Source organism: Protopterus annectens, chromosome 10.part0 (assembly GCF_019279795.1).
Source record: "Protopterus annectens isolate FY-2018-M chromosome 10.part0, PAN1.0, whole genome shotgun sequence".
NCBI classification, from domain to species: domain Eukaryota; kingdom Metazoa; phylum Chordata; order Ceratodontiformes; family Protopteridae; genus Protopterus; species Protopterus annectens.
Genome location: NC_056744.1, coordinates 1,052,911,588 through 1,052,936,769, shown reverse-complemented (window position 1 = coordinate 1,052,936,769; position 25,182 = coordinate 1,052,911,588). Strand labels below are relative to the sequence as shown.

Here is a 25,182-nt window from a genome sequence, read left to right as displayed (position 1 = left end):
TTACTGACTTTAACAATTGGCTTAGTTTCTGGTCACTGCAAGGGGATCCAGTACTTGATAGCCTAGGAGGACATGATTCACAGACCACGGTGCTTTGCCAGAGATGACCTTCATCTGTCTCCGCTGGGCTTCAGGCTTCTGGCAAAAGCTCTTGCCTTCCCATAGTGCCTGTTTAAGGCAAAGCCATGAGCACAAAATTACCAACATAAAAGATTATTCTAAACAAAAATGAAAGGTCATTCTGCTAAATGCTAGGAGTCTTAGTAAGAAACTGCACTCATTGCAAGCGTTCCTCACCCTGGAGGATGCTGACATTTGTGCACTCACTGAAACCTGGTTCAAAGCTGTGGAGAGCACCCAGCCTTACCAGGTTACTCATCCTACCATACTTGCAGACCCCAAATGGAGGGCTACACAGCCTTACCAGGTTACTCATCCTAACATACTTGCAGACCCCAAATGGAAGGCTACAAAGCCAAAGGAGGTGGACTTTCAGTATTTATTAAAGACATGCACACCTCCAGGCTGGTCAAAGTGTATGATGCACAGGAGACTCTCCAAGTGCATTTAACTGTTGACAAAACACCTATTCAAATCATAGCTAGCTACAGACCTCCAACCATGACTCAGGATGCCCACTTCACCTATCTGGACTTAATTGAATCCACAAAAATTCAACCCTCAACCCTGATCCTGGGTTACTTTAACTACCCAACCATAGAGGGGGAGACCTATTCTAGCCCAAACATGAATGCCAGAGATTTCTTGACTTTGTCAATGCCAGTGCACTAAATCAGCTGGCTGACACCCCTACAAGAGGTAAGAATATCCTGGACCTGGTACTAACCAACATAAGTAGCCACAGTAGCACCCCTACAGTGTCATCCTCCTTGGCAACACCTGACCATAAAGTGATAACTTTCGAAGTCACCATCTCCCCTGATTCCCCCTTGTCAGGGTCAAACAAAAAAAAAAACTTTTCCAAAGTTGATTACAATCTCCTGAGAGCAGGTTTAAGTAGCTTTACAGCCACCATCCCTTCATTTTCAAACTAGTACTAATGTCCAAGCCTACACCACAAATCTATATGAGCACCTACATAGCTCTATGGACTCAGCAATACCTGACAGGACCAAATTATCTTCCTCAAGGAAGAGTAAACCTGTCTGGTGGACAGCAGCAATAAACAAACTCTATAATAAAAGGAAAGAAATTGCTGTCCAGGACCAAGAACGAGCAGGTGCCAAGTTGGAAGCAATCTCTCCTTTGTCTGAACAAGCAAATAAGGTCACTGGTGAAATCCTCTAAGGCTAACTTTCGAGTTCAAATTGGCCACATCCACTAAGACCTTCTTCACATATGTCCGCAGTCTCAAAGGTAACACCCAAATCTGCTCTGAACTGGTGGTCAAGAACATCATATACACAAAAGCCATAGATATAGCCAACCTGCTGCCAGACAGGTTCAGTGAAAACTTCACCCCCCCATTCCCCCCATCAGTACACCAGGACATCCCAAGCACCTGCCCCCCTCCCCTCATCACCATGGACCAGGTCTTTAATGCCTTCTCAAAGGCAAAGAATACAGTCTCCATGGGACCTGACAACATCCCTGGCTGTATCCTACATGAACTCAGGCATGAGTTCTCAGCTCCATTAGGCACCCTATTCAACCACAACCTGAGCACTGGCTTCATCCCAGCTGAATGGAGAGCAGCCACTGTCATCCCTCTACACAATGGTGGAGTGTCCACTGATGCAGGCAGTTATAGGCCCATCAGCCTAACTAGCCTGATCTCCAATGCCATGGAATGCATTATCATGGACCATATAAATAAGGACATTGGCACCCTCTAAACGCTTGACCCCACACAGTTTGGTTTTGTCAAAGGGAGATCATGCCTATTAAACTTGGTCAACTTCTTTGAAACAGTCACCAAAGCCATGGATGAGGGTAAGACAGTGCAGACCACCTACCTTGACCTAGCCAAAACCTTCAACACTATTCCCCACTCAGGCATAATAGAAAAACTCTGCCAGCTAGGCATCAACCCATATGTTACCAGATGGGTAGCTAACTGGCTCACTGATAGAACCCACTCAGTCAAAATAGGAGAAGCCACCTCTAGTAGTAGACCCATAACAAGTGGTGTACCCCAAGGATCAGTCTTGGGGCCTCTACTGTTTGGGATATACTTTTCTGAGATGAAAGTCAAAACCAGTGGCCTTTGGCTGACCAAGTTTGCAAATGACTGCAAGCTGGACGCTGTCCTAAATTCCCCTAGTGATGCGAATATCCTCCAAGAGGGCCTTACCCAAACTGATGATTCGTGCCAGGAGTATGGCCTAAAACTGAATGCCAAGAAATGCATCATTATCCCCTTTGGGGAAAATAGCATCTCCACTAATTATCACATTAATAACAATGTAATAAGCATCAAGCAGTTGTGAGCAACTTGGGCACTCAGATTGATAGCAACCTGACTTTTGACCACCATTATACAGAAGGCTTTCTACACAGGCCACCGCATAAGTAAAGGTATTTCATCCAGAAACAAGGAGGTCATAACATCCCTGTACTTCTCCCTTATCAGACCCATTATCGAGTACAGTGCCCCCTTCAGCATGTACCTTGCCAACCACATGCAGCAGCTGGAGAAACCACAGAGGTTTCTGACCAGGAAAATCCAAGTCTCAAACACCTGTCCTATACACATAGGCTAGAAACCCTGTCCTTCTACTCAGTCTCATAGAGACTGATCAGAGGTGACCTGTGTCTAGCATACAAAGCCATCTCAGACACAGCCTTGATGGAGTTGCTGCATATCCATAAGTCAAAATTCACTCAGGCAACCTGCACACAAGAGCTAAACCTGGTCTGTGACATTAATAGAACTTGTTGGCAGTATAGAATTATGTATCAGAGAGTCCCTTGTCTGTGAAACAGACTCCCTCACCATGTTAAGCAGAGTACCTCTCTAGCCCTCTTTAAGAGGAACCTGGATGACTGGATGGGAATCATAAAATAAACCTCTGAGATCTCACCTGTGTCCATCCTGTACAGGGGAAACAGGTGCTGACTTTGTGGGAACATGGGCAAAATTCTTGGCTAGGCTTTTAAGGGCCTTTGGGCCAATAGCCTAGTACCATCCTATGAACCTATGAACCTATTTAGGAACCTGTAACACTTGATAAATGTATTTCTGCCTCACATGAGGATCTATCTTATTACTTCTCACACTCAAAACTATTTTGCCTTCCCACTGGCCATTACACAAGATTTGGATGTCTTCCATCCATTTTATCCATTTTCTGTCTTGTTAGAACAAAGGCTGATGCTTTTGCTTGCCCTTGATGTCTTCCCCACCTTTCATTTTTAGGTGGCTTGTATTGTGCATAGTCCTCACACTTCTTTTTCCCTGCTTACACAGTACTAACAATAGCAGCATGATTTATACATTAATCCAATATAACACTCTTAAATTCTCATTCATCCAGCAACATTACATAATGCACTTCCTTCCAAACCATAAACACACAGACACAGACACACACACACACACACACACACACACACACACACACACACACACACACACACACACACACACACACACACACACACACACACACACACACACACAAAATCTCACACACCATAGCTGCAGTCATTAGCATTTTCAGTTTAACAGGATCAGTGTTCACATATAAATCAAGTAATTCTGCAGAAATAAAATATAACAATAGGTTGTAAGGAGCTCCTTTATTATGGCTTCAATAACTTACACAGGCTACATCTACAGTACATTAGGTGTCCAGCAGCTAATACGGGTGGCACACTTACCAGTAGGTTTACATTTCTTAATCTACAGTAAATGACATCCTAGGATGACTAAGATGAAATGCTGTGGAAACAATCATTAATTTTATTTATTTGCTTGTTAATTAATTAATTTAATTGCATTTTGTTAGCTGGGTTAGTCATACTAGGTCGGTGGCCCCTTTTCAGGGGAGCCCTGAGGTGGTACTTATGCAACTACACAATTAAAAACGTCATTGTTTCCGACTCTGTTTTGGGATACATCTTTAACCTGACTGGAGTTATATGATTTAATATCAAAATTAAACTCCATAATGTAGGTTTTACCTAGCAGATAAAGAAGAAAGAATCAAGTTGATTAGTCTGGTTCAGCTTTAGCAAATGAACACATATCAGTTTAGCACTATATATAAAAGCGTTGTGGATTGTGCAGTTTATTTATAACTCAACAAAACATAAGTTGAAGCATATATATAAATCAGCATAGCATTTTTCCAAGAGTGTGAGCCTCAACATCTTTTCACTACCATATATTTGCTAATAGTAGATTTGTAAAAATATAAGAAACTGCATAAGAGAGCATTTTTTTTCTTTTCTTTTTTTTTAGCTTAAAACACAGGCTACTGCTGTATAGTTCCAGCCCATAATATTTTGTTGATATACAATAATGAGCTATACTTTTATCTGCTTTATCAGGTCCTTGGCCCAACTGTTTAATAGATGCACATAAATAGACCTATTTATTATGAGGCACTTTGCATGCAAACTATCATTTTGTGGTTAATTTCCATGAATACATCAAACCACTGGAGGTAGAAAGCAAATATGGACATTTCAATCTGGTATCAAGGGCCACTTCTTTTGAAAAACAACATAACTTATTGCAATTTGGTATTAGCCTGATACAAAGTCAAAGTCAAAAGTTTTTTCACTAATGTCCACTATAAATGAAATGATGTGAATTAATCTAGATCACGCTGTCAAAAGCATCCTTTCCTTGAAGTAAAAGATTTCCATATTAAACTGTTTAGTATAACACTCACAAGTCTCAACAGAGGTTCCTATAAATCATGTCCTGAATATTTTAAACTTGAATCAGTCTGGGTGTATTATCATTTGACTCTGAGAAAGTGATTTATTATTCTGGCACCAATATATTCCTCGAAATTTCAGCAAAACTTTTACCAAGTAGCAGAAGGAACTAAAAAATCGGATATAGTATAGAGCAACGTATCAGCTAATGAGGGAAAAAGTATGTTACACTGGCCAGTTTACCCCTGCAGTCTGAACTTTATGAGTTATAAGCAGAACACTTTATCAACTCTGTATTGTTTGATTCAATAAACATACAAAGGGATGAGAAGAAATATATCAGTTATGACAGTTATAGCAGAAATATTGTAAATTATTGCCTATATCTGGGATAGAGATACTCAGAAATGAAATGTCTTCATGTCCTGAATGTAATAACACAATATGGCACAGTCTTTTTTTTCAGGATTCAAAAAACACCAGAGTCAATAAATTCTGAAGTAATATAAAGACTCATTAAAAATACTGGATTCCAGCAATGATCCATTTACAGAAGCCTAGATGCACACATTTTCAAAACAAAGGTTACATCCATACCACAGATACTTAAAAATATACCGTCTCCATGATTTGGATGTGCTGCCTCAGCAAAGGAATGTTCCTTTACTCATGCTATGAAAACGAGATGAAGCATTGCATTCCAAAGTGATGTGAGTCTGACTTGCATACAAATATCCTGCAACAGCATTTTTGTAGAAGTCTGAGGGTATGCATTTACTACCACACATACACACACACACACACACACACACACACACACACACACACACACACACACACACACACACACACACACACAGACAAACACATGTGCGCGCACACACACACGTGAATAGAGGTCTGGAAAGTAAGAGATGAAAGATCTTCCACTGCAAGTTTCTCAAGGGAGTTTCACCACACTTGATGATCAAAAGTCCCTAATTTCAAACTATGTGATATTTTACCCATCACACAATGCTGAAAAGGGCATACAGCAAGAAGACGTGTAACTGAATGCAGGTTGTGTAAAAAAAAGGTCACTTCTGGGTGGATAGCCAAGACAAACAGCACATAATGAAAAAGAAGTGAAAGGGAAGAAAACAAACATGAGGAAGGACAACAAGAAGCTCAAAAAAGAAACTGTAGAAGAAAGAAAAATGGAGGAGAAAAATGATGAGAGTGATAGAGTGCATGCAGGAAAAGACGTCAGGGGAAGGGACTGATACTAATAACTGAAGTTCCAGCCAGTGAAAAATGTGATTCTGAGAATCAAGGGTTATTTGTACATACATCTAGGAAAAAATATTCAATTGGGCAAAGTGTAAAAATAAGAAAATTCATCATCATCATCATCATCATCATCATCATCTTCTTTCGGCTGTTCCCGTTAGGGGTCGCCACAGCGGATCATCTGTTTCTATTTCTTCCTGTCCTCTGCATCATGCTCTTTCACACCAACCACCTGCATGTCCTCTCTCACCACATCCATAAACCTTATCTTAGGCCTTCCTCTTTTCCTCTTACCTGGCAGCTCCATCCTTAGCATCTTTTTCCCAATATACCCAGCATCCCTCCTCAGCACATGTCCAAACCAACACAATCTCACCTCTCTTGCTTTGTATCCAAATTGTCCAACCTGAGCTGACCCTCTAATATACTGATTCCTAATCCTGTCCATCCTAGTTACACCCAGTGCAAATATTAACATTTTTAACTCTGCTACATCCAGCTCTGACTCCTGCCTTTTCGTCAGTGCTACAGTCTCCAACCCATATAACATAGCTGGTCTCACTACCCTCTTGTAGACCTTCCCTTTCACTCTTATTGGTGCCCGTCTGTCACAAATCACTCCTGACACTCTTCTCCACCCATTCCACCCTGCCTGTACTCTCTTCTTCACCTCTCTTCCACACCCACCATTACTCTGAACTGTTGATCCCAAGTACTTAAACTCATCCACTTTTACCAACTCTACACCCTGCATCCTCACCATTCCTCTACCCTGCCTCTCATTTACACACATATATTCTGTTTTAGCCCTGCTGACCTTCATTCCTCTCCTCTCTAAAGCATATCTCCACCTCTCCAGGGTCTTCTCAACCTAGTCCCTGCTCTCACTACATATCACAACGTCATTTGCAAACATCATAGTCCACAGGGCCTCCTGTCTAATCTCATCTGTCAACCTGTCCATCACCACTGCAAATAAGAAAAGGCTCAGAGCTGATCCTTGATGTAATCCCACCTCCACCTTAAACGTATCTGTCACTCCCACCGCAGTCCTCACCAATGTCACACTACCCTTGTACATATCCTGTACCACTCTTACATACTTCTCAGCTACTCCCGACTTCCTCATACAATATCACAACTCCTCTCTAGGCACCCCATCATATGCTTTCTCTAAGTCCAGAAAGACACAATGCAACTTCTTCTGACCTTCCCTGTATTTATCCAACAACACTCTCAGAGCAAATATTGCATCTGTAGTGGCATTCTTTCCTGGCATGAAACCATACTGCTGATCACTATTCATCATCTCCCTTCTTAACCTAGCTTCCACTACTCTTTCCCATAACTTCAAGCTGTGACTGATCAATTTTATCCCTTTGTAGTTACTGCAGCTCTGCACATCACCCTTATTCTTAAAGATAGGTACCAAAACACTTTTTCTCCACTCCTCAGGCATCCTCTGACTTTCCAAAATTTCATTAAACAATCTGGTTAAAAATTCCACTGCCATTTCTCCTAAGCACCTCCATGCTTCCACTGGTATGTCATCTGGGCCAACAGCCTTTCTATTCTTCATCCTCTTCATAGCTGTCCTTACTTCCTCCTTGCTAATCTGTTTCACTTCCTGATTCACTATCCCCACATCATCCAGCCTTCTCTCTCTCTCTCATTCTCTTCATTCATCAGCCCTTCAAAGTACTCTTTCCATCTACTCAACACACTCTCTATAAGAAAATTAAAAATATTTCCCCTAAACTCAAAAAGAATGAAAAGCAACAATTTTTGAGTACTTTCAGTAAATATGAACAGTATTATTAACACTGTAAGAAGAACAGGGATATAGGAATTGTGTGCTAAGTGTTATGTCAGTGCAATTCTGTTACATGATGTAAGATTCATGGCAAGTGAAAAAAATGCTACAAACAAAAAAAATGGTGCAGTAGAAATATTATATAGAACTTGGGAAGTGAACATTGTTCTTGCTCGGCTGTGTTGTGTAAAAAAAGGGAAAATACTAGATGTAACACTGGTAATGATGGTAAGGTATTAGACTATGCGGTGGTTAATATGAAAATTATAAATGCAGGTGGCTTTATGATTCAAGGTGAAAATGTAAAAAGAAAGAAAAAATATGTAAAAAATACAGGAAGTGACAAAATATGATAAATTATCTGTGTGGAACAAAAGTCAGTGGACTTATAGAAAGGAGGCATTTGGATATGAAATTGATTATTTTGTATTATCGGAAGGTTTGGGGGTATGAGATTGTGATATAATTGAGACAGCTTTTCAGACTATTTAGCAATGTGTTTGGTGGTGATGGAAGAAAGGAAGTATATTAAACAGAAAAGGTAATAAAAAAATAAATGAGAAATGATGGGTTGAGTTTGGAGAATGGGAAGAATTGCAGTTATGGGAGGATCATATAACCATGAAGGACTTCTATAAAACTGGACTGAATGGTGGACTGAATTTAGAAAGAAGTATAAAAAGTGTTTTTTTTTTTTTTCCAATGGCAGGATAATGTAAAAAAGAAAGAGAAAGTGAAGTATGAGAAAATATATAGAAAAGTATTGGAGAATTTAGAGAGTAATACAAGTGAGTATTATGATATGGAAAAATAAATATATAAAATAAATCGGGAACAAATAAGGCATTATTGTTTAGATAGTGATATTATTTACAAGGGAGAAGAGAGGAGGCATCTGCATATTTAGGTAAATAGTAAAAAAGGGTATTAGTATAATGAGGGAAATAAGAAATGAAGAAGGAGAGATAAAAAGAACACAAGAGCAAATTATGAGTAATACAATACATGTAGAAACAGGGTCTATATTACATAGTCGAAGTTCCGTAACTTCGACTACCATATGTATGAATAGATATGCCCGAAATTGCAGAACTTTGACTTCATATAAAAACATAAAAAAGGTAAAAGAAAATAAAAGCTGATATGCAGAGGGGCAAGCCTCCCTGCACGGCCCACATGGGGGGCTGCACCCCCCACACCCCCGCTCTTTAAATATACCAACTCCGAGGTCGTGCTACAGTGCAGTAAAGGGAAAATTTCCTTTAGTGCACTGTAGCGTGACCTCGGAGTTGGTATATTTAAAGAGCGGGGGGTGTGGGGGTGCAAGATGGCTTGCCCTCTGCTTACAACCCTCAGGTATGTTGTTTTTCCTTTTCTTTTTTTTTTCCCTAATCGAATTATGACAACTTCGAACTTACGGTTTCAACCATATTATGTTCGAAGTTGTCATACTTTGACTATGTAATATAGACACAAAGAAAATATGTATGAAAGCAAAAAAAAAAATGATCTGAGTAAGATGATTTGCAGTATGACCCTGATGAGCTGGTTGCTGATGACATGTGTGCATATCTGCATGTGTGTATGGGTGTTTATGTGTGTTTGTCTGATTGTGTTAGTCAGTGTGTGTGTGTGTGTGTGTGTGTGTGTGTGTGTGTGTGTGTGTGTGTGTGTGTGTGTATGTCTGACTGTGTGATCGTGTTAGTCAGTGTGTGTGTGTGTGTGTGTGTGTGTGTGTGTGTGTGTGTTAGTGTGTGTGTGTACACGTGCATATGTGTTTGTTTATACAGGTGGTAGTACATATCTGCGTTAAGACTGGAACCATATGGTCCATTTTTTTATTTACAAATTGATTTACTTGACCTCATATTATGTTGAGTCCCATGAAAAAATATATACCAAAATCATATCCTTCTTCATTCACTTTCTATAGGATAAATTCTATCAAAACATGCATTTGTTCATTCTAGGGGACGGGTATATTGCTATCAGCAGAGTTACTTTAATTTATGCTACTTCATTCTTTGCCATGCTGCATTTCACCGTCTGTGATGCACTACATGCTTTCAGACACTCATACAACTAATGGTTCTCATTAGATGTTCAGTAAGCCAGAACATCTGGAGAATGTCCTAATGCAACTGTAAGCATACTCTCTCTTCATTTGCCTAATGTAATTTAAAAAAATATATATATAGATATTTCTAGCTATCTTTTTTTTTGTTTTACATATATCGCTCAAGTAATGCATTGTTACTGAAGATCAGAGTTCACCTACCAGCTTTGTACCATATGTTAAGTGCATCAGCTGAAAACACTCATAAAGATAGGTCCTTCACAGCTGGGAGGCAAAACATATCATTACTGAATGAACTTCATCATGTATGCCATGCATTCCAGCATTTTCATCTCTTTGCAATGGAAAATAATGCTTCTCTCAGCCATGTTTGTATCATTGTAATTCACATAACTTCAGGAAAAGTATGCCAATGCGCTTTTTTTAATAAAGATGAATAAAAACAATCTCTTAAGCTTATTTTCATACAGTGCATGCAAATTATCTCTGCTTTGGCTATGAAGCTTAATGAAAGTACTTCAACATCTCTTCAATTTAAGAAGCAACGCACCATCAAGGTTTGAAATTAAAAAATAATTTTGAGTATTCACTCAGGATTTATCAGTCGGCTGCATATGGAACTCGAAATATTTATAATTACAGAAAGTATTTTATAGCACTGGTATACAAATTAACTAAATAGTTTCTAGATGCAAATCATGAAGTAAAAAAGACATATAATCATACAGAAATGTTTTGAGTTTAATTATAATCATTTAAGGTTATTTCAGTTATTCTGCTATATACATCACCATTATGATTTTGATCTTGTCACAGATATGAAACTAGAATAAATAGCATTCTGAAGCCTTAAGATAATCTGTAAACAATATTGTTTTATCCATATTTTTCCATGTGAGTGACTGGACAATCACTTACTATACCAGTAAACCGTATTTTTTCAAATATACTGAAAAATGGCTCCTACCTACTCTGTCCTGTTGATTGTGCATATTGTAAAGTGAAATACTTAGCAATACCTTGACATATGTTGTTATAATATGAAATTTATTTGAATATATCACACCTATTGCCTTCACTTAACTGATAATAATTTGGTAGATGAGAATTGTTTAATTATAATCTTAGGGAAAAGTGGCTGTTGACAGCCTGCACTGCAGAGTAAATTCCTAGCCAGGTACTAGAGTAAGTTATATTGACCTCAGTTACAAGCACCTTTTCTGCCTGCAGAATAAGAAAGGCATTGGAACTGTGCTTTCTCTTCATTTACTAGCCGTGAAACGTTACGTAGGTAAATGCTATTTGCATGCTTATATAACCTTTGAGCATTCTCAGCTCAGATGACTTACTATGTGATAATTATTTCTTCATTTTCAATGATTTCATCTAACACTACTACAGGACTTTTTTTTTTTTTTTGCACTATAGTTTCATTGTATATGTCCATTCCATGAAGTCTTATATTTAATTATAAGGTTAGACAAAATGTTATAGTCCAGCCTTATTTTCAGGCTGGAATGACAAAATTCCACCTTCTTCTAGTCCTATGTACAGGATACTGTGCTACATTTTTGCATACAGCAGTCTGAAAATAACAACAAAATATGCTATTCTCTAATCTGATATATTATCCTCAGAGAAGTGAATAAAAATAAGAATGGAATCAGTCCCATGCCTCCCAAATTTCTATGCATCTGTAAGCCACTTTTTTGGCTATTGAATGATCAGAGAGAAGAGATAGAAGACTCTACAAGCTTTTTTATTTCAAAATGTAAGAAGAAGAAAATAATATCAAACTGAACTACACTGCTGGAGAAAAGACATCTACACAAAGCAACCTTGCAGGGTAAGACATGGCACAGAAAAAGCGGCCGTGGCATGGAAGAAAACAGTTGTGTGTTTCTACTTCCATGCTAGCATAGTATCTACAGAAAAATATCTCAAAAACTGTATAGTAGATTGGTAATGAACATGGGGAGAAATGAACCATCGTATATTGTAAATAAATAGCAACGGGTGAATAGAACTGTTAAAAAAGAGGTTGAAGAGATCAGAAGGTGCTTTTTTTGCCTGTTGGGGAGATCAGGCACTGTACATAAATAGTTAACCAGGAAGCAAAAGTAATAGATGCAAGTATATATGTTGAAAGTGTCCAAGCGGGGAGAGAATTATGAAGACAGTGGCCTAACCGCTAGAAATATAAATATAGGAAAAGTTCTGGTGCTGCTGCTTAGATGGATGGTTATCAAAGCAAGTTTCTGGTCCTAAAATAGAGGAATGAGAGAGAAAGGATAGAACTACTAAGGACCAAACAGATTCAAAGCAAATGATGGAAGCCCAAACTGCAATGGATAGGAAAGGAAAGTAGGCAGCTGGTAAGGAGGAAAAACAGGCTGTAGAAATTTAGACACACAGATGTAAGGAAGTAAAGAGTGCCAACGTCTAAGTATAAGTGGACAATGGGGTACAGCAGAATGGCATTTTCATCCACTGGTAAACTTGGCCAACATACATAATATTTATTTGGCAGTAATTAGTGAAAGCTTAGCTGATTAGAGTAATGCAATGGATGGAGTGGTGTTAAGTTGACTGAAAAGATGTATATATCTAGAACCACCATTTATTGCAGATAATGATAATTTATTGTAATCTGTAGCTGCCACAATTGGTAACTATTAAGTGAGCTAACAGAAGAATAGCCGAGTTGTGTCTCTAGATGGCACGTTGCACAACATCCTAATCTATGATACTAGCAGTTACATAGTGTTTTGTTTTTCAGTACATTATTTCATGAAATGATAACTGCTGCAATATATAATTTAGGCATTATGCATGGTATTTTTTTCCTTTGTATATATTCTGAACTGTTATGTGAATTTATTGTCTGTTTTTCTGTCTAGACAAAATTAGCTATCTTCTCACAGGGCAGGACAGTTACATTCAGGGTTTACCAAAGAACTGCATGACTAAACTGTTTTTACCATTTATTCAGCTGCTCTCACATAGTACTTGTGCAAATATTATATTGCTGAGTATTGCATTACTACCTCCCTCTTTCTCTGTGCTTCCTACTCTCACATACCTCACTATCTCCTGCTCTCCATTGTCTCCTACCCCTTGATAACTCTAAGGTTCCCCACTGTTCCTCTTCACTCTTGCTACCCCAAATGCCCTGCTATTAGTACCATCTAACCTTGTTCCACTTCTCATCTTTTCTCTCTAGACAGTATACTCAATCCTGCCCCCCCCCCCCCACTGCCATCCAGTGTCCAGGAAACCTAAAAATAACATCCAAGCCTTAAGGAAACATTCAAGAAGGGAACTAACTCTAGCTTCCTAGTAGACACCTCAACTTAATACCTGGATATTTAGTGATATAAATCTAATGTAAGTATAAACCATGTTACTGTAACATGTTGTAAAATAATTATATATCAAACCCAATGGTTCCTCATACATCACCACTGCCCCCATCCAGTCCCTCATACCTTTCAACTATCCAGTATCTTAATCTGAATCCTCACCTGCCTTTCTGGTCACTCCTTTTACTATACTGACTGAGATCCTTTTTCCTTCTGTTCCATAACTTCATAAACTTACTCTTAGTTTCAGCTATAGTTAAACCTTATCTCTGGTATGGTCTGCCTCAACTTCTCACTCTTTATAACTCTGGCCTCTCTTCCCTATTCCTTCTTTCTGTCCTCTCCATTTGCCCTACATTTTCACTGTCTTGACAGCCTATTCCTCCCCACCTTTCCTGTCTCTCCTGGTATTTCACTTCAAAATGCTTTCTGATTGTTTTTTTTTCTGAACTAGTCTCCACTTTGCCTGGGCCAGCCTGTTCTGTTCTCCCTCGATACACTCTAGGTCACTCTGCTCCCCTACCCTACCCCCATTCCCACTCCCTTACCCTACACCCATTCCCACACACCTCCATGCTTCTGACCTTTATACCTAACTAGCCAGTCCCCTCTAGCCTCAGTCTCACACCAACCTCACTTTCAATAAACCACACCCCTTTTCACTGTCTTCTACCTGCACCATCATACACATATTGTATAATGTCTTCATACTAAGACCACCTACACAACTGTCCTACACCAATCACACTATACATAAACATCAGACAGATCAAAACCCCTACTCACTCCTGTAAGGATACCTAACAATTACCTTCAATACACCATCATTCTATCAGAACAAAATGCTGCCCCTAACATTTATAATAATAATAAGCCTCACTATTACATCACACTTAGCCTCCTGCCATCATATTTACAACACACGTTTTCAAATTAAATATCCAACCTGTCCAACCCATACATAAGAGAAACCAACCCTATTGTCAGTATCACCCTCTAACTTTAACATCTCAAACTTTGGCAATGCCACATTCAAAGTACTGCAACACCAACTAAACAACCACATCTCCTCAAAATATAACACATCTATAATAAAATACCTAAAAAATATCCAACTAGCATCTAAAATAATACTAAGCAGAGATGTGCACCCAAATCCTGACCCTACATGCAATAACATCCCCCTCCCCTCCTACCAATGACAAATAACATTCTAAACTCCTCCAGGAAATTCACTGACCTCCTTATACTCAACATAAAACATAAGAAGCCTACTGAGCAAAATAACAGAACTACATGATACCCTGGCACTTTACTCACCTGACATAGTTCTTCTCACTGGCTAAAACCACAAAACAATAGCAATGAATTTGTTCCACCCAGTTACAATGTTCTTAGACAAGACAGGATATTCAAAAGAGGTGGAGGTATTGCTCTCCTCTTGAAAAATAACCTGGCCATTGAAATGTAAGTCAACAAACAACCCAAGTTCAAAAATGCAGAAACTATTTCACCAAATGAAAAATTAATTCTAAAAATGCTTACATATAATTGGTTCCCTACATACCCCCTGGCAATAACATTAATACTGTATAATCCATTCTAGACTGGGCATCCCAAAAGCTTCCCCATGAAATAATCATACTAGGTGACGTTAATATTGACTGGTCCTCTTGTGACCCACTCCACCCCATTACCCACATTAATCTACATGGCTTCATTCAATTAATTGATTCCACAACACAAGTAGACAAAACATCAAAAAAGGAGTCCATCCTATATTGGATCCTCATTTACAGACCACCTAAATCCTACCTCTCAGGTTCCCTCCCAGACAAGCTCAATAACAACCTTCCCATGTATGTAATTAGACACCAAGCGAATCCATTAAAATCCTCCACACTCCAACAAGTCTAGAATACAAAGAATTTTGGTTCATGTCTGCACTCAATCAATGCAATGGGAGACCTCTCTCATTTCTCCTCCTGGATAATGCAGAAGACCGCTTCAACAACACTTCCCTTAACATTGTAAACCACCTGCCCCCATCAGAACTGTTAGCACTAAATCCAACTATGTCCCCTGGCTGAATAGAGATACCCGTATACTTCTAGAACAAAGCGATAAATCCTGGGACTCATGGTGTCAAAACAAAGCTCAAAGTAGTAGACAGGCATAACACGAACTAAGAAACAAAGCCAAAAAAACAAATTAGGACAGACAAAAGGAACCACTACATTGGAGTCTAAGCCAAACACAAAAATAATCAACAAAAATTCTGGGCAGCCATTAATAAAATCTTACAACCAGGTAAAATCAATACTCCACCCCCTAACATCGACACCACCACCAATAATATTGCCACCCAATTCAATGAATACTTCACCACCTCCATCCTTGTCCTCACCAATAATTCTCCCACTTTTTATCCAAACCTATCTTCCATACCTGTAGACCAAAACCATGTCTTCTTGCAACCTGTCGCAACTAGCACTATATATAAATATCGGAATAAACTTAAACCCACAGCCCTGGCCACTGATAAATTACCTGAAGAATACCTAAAAATCACAGCCAAAACCATCTCCTACCCAGTTTCTATACTTATTAATTGCTCCTTATCAGTACAAAGCTTTCCTTCTATGTGGAACATTTCACATATTATACAACTCCACAAATGAGGCAACTCTCTGGAATTATCAAATTACCATCCAATTGCCATTCTATCCCCCTTATCTAAAATCCTTGAAAAATGTACACACTCCCAAATAATGCACTATCTCCTCACTAATAAACTCCTAACCAACACCCAGAACAGACTTCTCTCCAATCACAGTACTACCACAGCCCTTATTAGCTTTACCAGCACAGTAAATCAACAATAAAATAACGGTAAGCTAGTACCCACCATACTGCTAGATCTCTCCAAAGCTTTCAATACTGTCTTCCATCCCAGGCTCCTATCTGCTCTCTCTGATCTTAATCTAAGCCACTCCAATCTAACATGGTTTCAAGATGATCTAACCAACCACCAAAAAGCAGAAAAATGGGAAATACTTTTTCTCCCCTCCTACTTGTCGCCCTGGGGGTCCACAAGGCTCTATCCCTGCATCTCTTCCTTTCAACATATTCAACAACCAACTCCACAAAGTTACCCAATATGCCCATATAGTCCAGTATGCGGATGACTCCACTCTAATGTGCTCCTCCCCAACACTCCCTTAACCCCAGGAATTAACACAAGAATCCTTTACTGCTGTTGAAACCTGGTTAGCCAACTCTCCACTAATACTTAACCCCAGAAAAATACAGCTAATGATATTCTATCTCACTACAGCCTTGGACCCCATTCACAGTATTCTCAGCTAATAACACCCAAGCACACCTGTTCAACACACCAAACTACTAGGAATTATCTCAGATAACAACATAAAAGTCAATCCCCACATTGCACAGGCAAAAAAAAGTCCATAAAAAACTCAGAGCCCTATACAGATGCAATAGTACCTCACCAACGACAGTAAAGCTACCATCGCAAGAACCCATCTACTATCCTCTCTTCTTTATGCCTCCCCCATACTCATCAACAAAAACAAAGGAGACTTAAACAGATTAAACACTTGCTACAATAAAACAGCTAAGTTTGCTACTGGCTCACCCATCGGTACACTTCACTGTCTGGCAATCAAGCAACTGTCCTGGCAAGAATTACCCAACCTACTCACATATAACCATCTTACAATAGCCCATCAAATTCTAAAATATTCTGACAGAATACCTACACTTTATTACCTACTTAATATATATTCTAACAGATGCCTTTTAAGATCTACCAACAAAGGCCTGGCTGACATAGCTAAAAGCAAAAATAACTCTGGGGGCTCCTTATATTAAACTTCTGTTGCAAAGGTATGGAATTCCATCCCCATAGATATTAGGACCACAAAAAAACAAAAATATGTTCACAAAACTCCTCCGGTCCCATTTAAAGAGTTCTTGGTTATGTAGCTCTTCCAACCCTGGGTAGTCTCACTTATAAGATCAATATTGCATTTGAATCGTCTATGAAAACTTACAACTACTTTCTATCCTCTCACACAAAAAATATTTGTTTACTACATTAATCACTGTTGAATGTAGCCACGTGGCTGAACAAATGCTCTAACAACAGTATTGTTTATTGTAACACAATGTGTAATTATGTTATACTCCCTGCTTAATCTACCTTCCTGACTCTGTATTGTAATTTATTTACTTGTGAATTGTATTTATTGTACTAATCTCTGTGGAGACTTTCTCCCCTGGCCTCCACTGAAAATGGGATTCACACCCAGTCAGACTCTACTGGTAAACAAATGTAAAATAAATAAATGTACTGCCTTAACATTAAACAAAATAGTTCCATATAGGCAAAAAACAGGGTCTACTACAGGTTCTCTCATGCTGGTAGCTTGCAGCATACCTACTCACTACTACATTCTCAAAAAGAAGGAGTCCTACCTCCTTGTAGCCCAATCTTCCACTTCTATATAGCTCTCCCAATATCTGACACAATAAATTATATACACCTACCAGAACCTAAACCCAAAACATAACCCTAAAACTCCAAACCAGACACTAACCCAACTCCTCAGTCCTTTACCTTAAACCTCCACTCCTCCTCCCTAACACTAAAGCTACTGATTGATTGTTGGGATTAATATATTGCAACAAAGGATACTGGAAGAGAAGAGGTTAATCTCAGCTCAGCTAAATCTGAAAAATAATCAGAAATCAAATTAACTGGGATGCTATAATAATTGTATCTTACATTTCTGATTGTATCCAGAGACAAAATGTCTGTGAAAACAATGACTAGGAATCTTGCTGTATTGTCCTTAGCAGTGAACTAATTGCTTCCCTGGAAGGATGGAACTGTTGAAATGGTTTTATGGCTTCAAGATGCTATAAAACATCTTACAAAGCTCTATCTGTGTGTATGGTGAAACATATGTGTGAGATTCTGGTTCAGTTTCTAGTAAAGGGGGGGGGGGTAGTACGGGAACTAGAAATCAGAAGACCAGATGTATGCAATGCTATTCTGTAATCCAGCAGTGAAATGATGTTTTAATACTAGATGAGACAGAAGTCTCGGTGCAGTCTATTTTTTGAAACCTGACAAAGAAGTATCACTCACCCACATCATCTTGCTTTGCTTTAGTAAGTAACCAGGGAATAATAACTCTTTAGATCAGTCAGGAAAATATAACTCTTTAGATCAGTCAGGAAAATATAGTGAGATTAGTTAAGTACTGTTTTACTGTAGCTGTGTGAATGTATCCATCTGTGTTACGTTTAATATTTACTGTGAGTGAAACTTTGGTGTTTATTATAAATAGATATTTATTTTTTTCATGTTCTTTTATTATTCATTATTAAACATATTTAAACTTTCCATTGTGGCTGGTCTTTTGGAGAATGTTTTGGCCTTTGAGAGTACTTATATTTATGTGGTGACACTATGGCCACTCCTGGAAGCTTTGCTGCATTGGTCAAACACTACCATTTGTATTACTATTAATTTTACTCAGATAATTGGATACTCTAGTAAGAGCTTTACAGTAGCTGACTTTGGAGTGTCCCAGTGGCAGTATCTATCTTATAGTCTGAGCAGAGGGGTATAGCTAGTAAATCTGTGCCAGTCTTTCCCAGGTGTGTGTGTGTGTGTGTGTGTGTGTGTGTGTGTGTGTGTGTGTGTGAAAATCAAATCTCAAAGTGTATGTGTATGTGTGTGTCAGCTAAAAATCTCAAAGAGTGTGTGTGTCAGCTACTTGGAGCAGGGGCACAGAGCACTGGTTTCACAGAGAGGGGGTGGAGGACTTGGCCTGAGACACTCGGCTGAGGACTCAACTCTATAGTTGTACCAGTGGGAAGTTTTACTGGAGGCCTGGAGAGAAACAGAGGGGGGGCCCACACCCCAGATTGATGTGTGTTCTCTATGTGTTCTTAAGGGAAATTGTGATTGGTGCAGACAGCTGCATCTGGAAATGCTGTGTGTATCTATCTTTGTTTCAAGTGAATGTCCCTCACAAGTGTCAACCACCATTAACTATCCTTTTAAACTCCCTAGCACTTAGTTCTAACACAATCTCACTCATTGAAAGTAATGAATGAACACAGACTCTTGGCTGAGCTAACTTATACAACCAAGAAGTTCTGAATCACTTGGCTGTGTGAATGCCTCACTTCAAGCATTTCTGCAGGGTAGCTCTTGGCTAATTAGGATGGGCTGCTCGCCTGCTCCCCAGAAATGCATTATTAGCATGTAGCTCGGCTGAGAAAACAGCCCACCACAGTGGTGTTACAGGCTGTGTAGAATCATTGAATTGAAAAGGGCTACCACGAAAGGGGAAATGTCAAAGTTAGGTTTTATCACTGGCAGCAGCCCTTTCTGAATCCAAGGGTTCATCTCTAACTTACAAGCATTTGAATCACAGACTGTTTTTCAGAGATGATATGCTCATGGTTTGTGACACAGAATACAGGTGACAGAACAGCTGACTTCTGTGTGCTATTTCATAGTAAGAATTATAAACAGTTTGTCAGAGATTATATGCTCGTAGTTTAATTCATAGAATACAGATGACAGAATGGCTGGCTGCCTTCTGTAATTTTTTTTGTGTGTTATTTCACAATAATCAATACTGTGTTTTATTTCCAAATCTTAATCCAGACTGCAAATATTACTTGGGGTGGAATTATCTAATATAAAGACAGACAGACAGACTGCAGATCAAATGAGTGTTGCAAAAATCCAAGGATGAAAGACCATTGAGAAGTAGCTGTAACTAATGAACTGTTGCCATAGAAACTAGCTATAACACCCGCACATGCTATATGGACTATGCATCTTCTGATGGCATCTTCATGTTTTTAAATGTTCAATGCTAAAAGCAGGAATAGAATATGATACATAAGAAAGAAATGTGAGACAAACAGAAATGAAGACAAAAGGTTGTCTGCATGAAATATACGAAGCACGTTGCAAAATGGGAGCATAATGTAAAAATGAATGAATAAATAATTTGAAGTATTCAGATGAATGATATAGCAGTGAACAGAATTAAAGCATATAGCTACACAAAATATTTTTCAAAAGAGGTAATTGTCTGAGAAAGACTGACCTGGTCAGCAATGTTTAAATAAACAAATAAATGTTAAACTACTCTAAATGACCATGCTTTAAAATGGTGTATCATACACTAAGGAGGTGGATACAGACCAGTAGCATAGGTAGGGTGGGGTAAGATGGGCATTCGCTGTGGATGGAAAGTGTTGGGTTGTGGAATCAGCCTATCCAAATTGCTCTTTGATGCAATACTGGCTTGCGATCAAACTTGAGGACTGTAGTGTTTTGTGTGTGGTCTAAAATGTATCAACGGCTTGCTACATTGCAACAAACAGTTTGTTACAGTTTAAAAGTTAAAAAAAAAAAATATATATATATATATATATATATATATATATATATATATATATATTTTTTTTTTTTTAACTAAAACTTGAGCACTGTAGTGCTTCGTACAGGCAGAATATAAACTGGGGCAACTGTTTACTACATTTGAAGTATGCAGTTTACTACAGTTTAAAAGAAGAAGAGATTATTTTTTGTTTGTTTAAATGTAATATGTTAAAGAAGAGCTGGGGCAGAGCAGGTGTCATGCAGCTGGCCACCTGGTTGGTGTGCCACTAGAAGAAACGGGCGTTTTTTGCCCTTAAATGGAAGAGCTGAGGGGGGTCATATATCTAACTGTCATAAACTGGTCACTTACATCGTATCAGCTTTTTACAGTGAAATACTTTTTTTTCAATTGAAAGCAAAGAAGGTGGGGTGTTGGTTCATAGTATAAGCCCAGGGCACTAGTTGCTTCTGATACAGACCAAGAGTCAATCAGCAATACTAGTTAAATGTTTAAATTCAAGTGTTTTCATCATACATCCATGGACTCATTTTGTGGAGTAATAATAAGTTTTAAGTTTTGTGTCAGTGAAACTTCAGTCAGTCCCAGTCATAAGAGAGGTAATTAAGAATCTTCACAATATGACCAGATACCTTTTTCATTGTTTATACTTTACTGATACCCAATGCCTTGTTTACCAAGACAACTATATGCAGTGTGTGTGTGTGTGTGTGTGTGTGTGTGTGTGTGTGTGTGTGTGTGAGTTTGGGGGTTTGCCAATATACACCCAATATTTGCTGCATTTCCTGAGAGAAATATTACTGGGTGAATTTCATATAAATGATCTTTTTTGGGTGCATACTTATATCCACCATCCACTGCTCTATTGTGTGCCTCTCTTCCTCATCCTCCAAACAGGGATGAAGAGGAGTTGTGGACATCCTACTATGGTGTCATCATTATGACAAGGAGGGTCTTTCCCTTTTACTTACCTCAGATGCCCCATATACAAAATGGCATTAAGACAGTTTTGGGGTTAGATGGGCATCCCCCGGTATGTATGATGTCTTCTCACTTCCCTCTCTAATGCCTCCTTGAAGCACTACCCTGTCTTCTGCCACTAAAAATTTTAAAAGTACATCCTTGGCTTTCACCAATGAATTTTTATAACTTATTTGAAGGAAAATGCATCTCAAGTTATTAGGTGAGCTAATTCATTCAACAGACAAAACTTCTGAGAAAGGAAAGGGACCTGTGAGTTATGCACATCCAGTACTGTTATATTGCTTTGTCCTGATCAGGATAAAGGTTTCTGACATAAAAATGCTTGTCTGGGTCTGGTTACAAGGTACTAGATAATATTATTTCAATTTCCATTTTCCTTAAACAGTTTTATTGAACTCTACCTTTGCACTAGCAAAGTACAATAGAATGCATTACTCAAAGAAATGTGTGCATTTTTTCCACTGCCGTATTCCTTGTATAAATGCTGTTACCTAATTCCAGCAAGGCTGGTTACTGCGCAAGTTACAATCAGTCATAAAAGGAACTGTAATCATAACTTGCTCCCAGTCCTCATCAGTAATTTGGTACATTGTGTTTTTTTCTTTTTTAACATACAATTTAAAAAGCTGCAGAGGGTATATAAATGCAGTAATAATTATAAAGAATCCACGTGTACCATTTATGCCTTAAACATGTGTATATAGTTCAACTGTACTTGATTATAAATATTTCTAGTTATCTTTCTTAGTTTGCTCTATAATCAAGACTGCGGCAAATATTTTGTCCGATATGCTGTCAGTCAGATTAATTTCATATAATCAATGGTTTCACATAGACATTTCTCAATTTTAACTGATTGCTACATTAGCTGATGCATGTTGACTATATGTAAGTAATACAAATTTTAAACTTGAGGAATCTGTGATTATCTGTTACTGTATTTGTTATAAATTAAACTACAAGTCATTAATTGCAGAAGCTTCATTAAATAATAATTTACAAACATTTGAGATGAGTCCATGTGTTTTACTGCATTATTATTTAGCATTGTAAAACTAGGTTACAGCAATTAAAATAAATTTGACATATTTTAAGATGGCTGCATAAACAAAGTCTGTTGCACAATAAGACAAAAACTTCCTTCTCTTAATGGCCTTCAAAACTCTGGCCATCTGGAACCCAATTCATCATTTCAGCCCTTGATAATACCTCATGACATCTTGCTAATAAATTATGTTATTTTTATTCTTTTTGTTATTTTTTCTTCTTTTTATAGATTGCCACTGGCAAAAGCCCTTTCCCCACTGTAGCGTGATCTTGGAGTTATCTTATATAGTTGGGGGGCGTAGCCCCCCCACCTATTCTGCTTTTATATCATCCACTTTACAATTCAGTATGTTGAAATTTTGCATTGTAAGATTTCAGTATTATGGGTTTCAGTCAAGTGATTTTTTAGTATTTTGAAATTTCAGTCTTAACGTCTCAGTCAAATGAGTTTCAGTCAAATGAAGTTTCTATCATCTGATAGGAATCCATATGGTTTACCATTATATGTGCATAATGCACATATGTGAAAGAGGATTGTGCGAAAGGACGTTTTCCAGTTTTTGTATAGCCGAAATAAAATGCATCGAATGTGCAATGAGCGAATGCACAGTGACATTTGCTCATTGCAAAATCGGCATTTTGGGTGTGGATTGCACTATAGTGGGGATCGGGAAATGGACCCTTTCCCCACTGCAGTGCAATCTCAGAGTTAGAATATTAAAGTAAGGGGGGTGTGGAGGGTGCAGGGGGGCTTGCCCCCCTGCAATACATTGTGTTCAACATCGGTGTTCGAAACTCAGCGAATCTGCTGTTCAGTTTGCTGAGTTTCGAACGTCCGTGTTGTTCGACATCCAGAATTCAGCATTTCGGTTCCTCCAACTGGCCGATCGACAACAAGATTTTCAACGTTTCAAAGGTAAACTATATATATATATATATATATATATATATATATATATAGTATATCAATATTTACTGTATATATCTATTTAGAAAGAGGGAGAGAAAAATCATATTTATCTGTATAGTATATGGCTTACAATGATAAATGAAACACACACTCTTGAAAATAACAGTCCTGTGACCATAATATTCTGAAACTATAATGCAGAACACCACAAAGTCTAAAAAAAACTTTAATATTGAACCATGCTACTAGTGTGGACACATGAACAAGTACTAACAATGGTCTTGCAAGGGGACAAGTCCAGGAGCTTGATATTCTGGTCTTCTACACTGGCATAGTAAACCACATTCTCCACACCCATATACATATAAAATTACACTCACTCACACATAGACAGATAGATAGATAGATAGATAGATAGATAGATAGATAGATAGATAGATAGACAGATAGATAGACAGACAGAGATAGATAGATAGATAGATAGATAGATAGATAGATAGATAGATAGATAGACAGACAGACAGACAGACAGATAGATAGATAGATAGATAGATAGATAGATAGATAGATAGATAGATAGATAGATAGATAGATAGATATGGCACTGTATTTAACCAGGGTTTTTTTGTTCTGGTCCTATATTAATTTGTTGTGAGAACTTATTTTTGTTAGGGCTTCATTCAGAAGCTGTACTGTCTTATAGAGTTTGTAGTTCTTTTCTATCCAGTATTCCAAGTGAAAGTCAGAACTTGGTTTTAGTCTCTTAGGCTCACACCTATATATGTCTCTCTCTCTCTATTTCTCCAATACTTCTGCTCTCTATTAAAAAAATCAATGATTCTTATTGTACAAGCCCCTGTTTATGTGTTTCTTCATATTACCTCCTCTCTCTTTTTCAGACAGCACGTCTCCCTTTCTGTTTGACTTTCTCTAACACGCTCTCATATCAGGAATGGGTGTGGCCTCATCCACTGAAACAGGAGTGGATCCTCATTTCAGAATGTCATCCACTGCAGCAGCCCACAGCCCAGGGCAGTCCTTAAGGCACAATAGCAAATAACACATGCCCACTCAAACCTGTGTGGATGAGCACATGCTGACAGGCCAGACACCATATCAACTGTCCCAGATGTTTCTTGGCAGACAGTTATTCTACCAGTTGTGAAAAAATTTGTCAGCATGCCAAAATACGGAACATGTATAGCATCATATCACCTAATGCTGCACACATTTCTCATTGACATGATCTCTCCTTCCTAAGCTCATCAGCTTGGATGTTAGATCTAAAGCTCTAAAGCACTTCATTTTAATTTTGATAATGGGACAAACTATGGCTTAGTGCATACCATTTTTTGGCATTTGATTTCACTGTGGTGTTTTATGGTTTCCTTTCAAGCTCTACCATGCTT

The 25,182-nt window shown here is 38.3% G+C and overlaps 1 protein-coding gene across 2 annotated transcripts in view; it reads right to left on the bottom strand.

Moving 5' to 3' along the window:
* The window catches only part of NEGR1 (neuronal growth regulator 1), a 3,526,818-nt gene that overhangs the window by 2,968,001 nt on the left and 533,635 nt on the right, over positions 1 to 25,182 (bottom strand). The window lies entirely within an intron of this gene.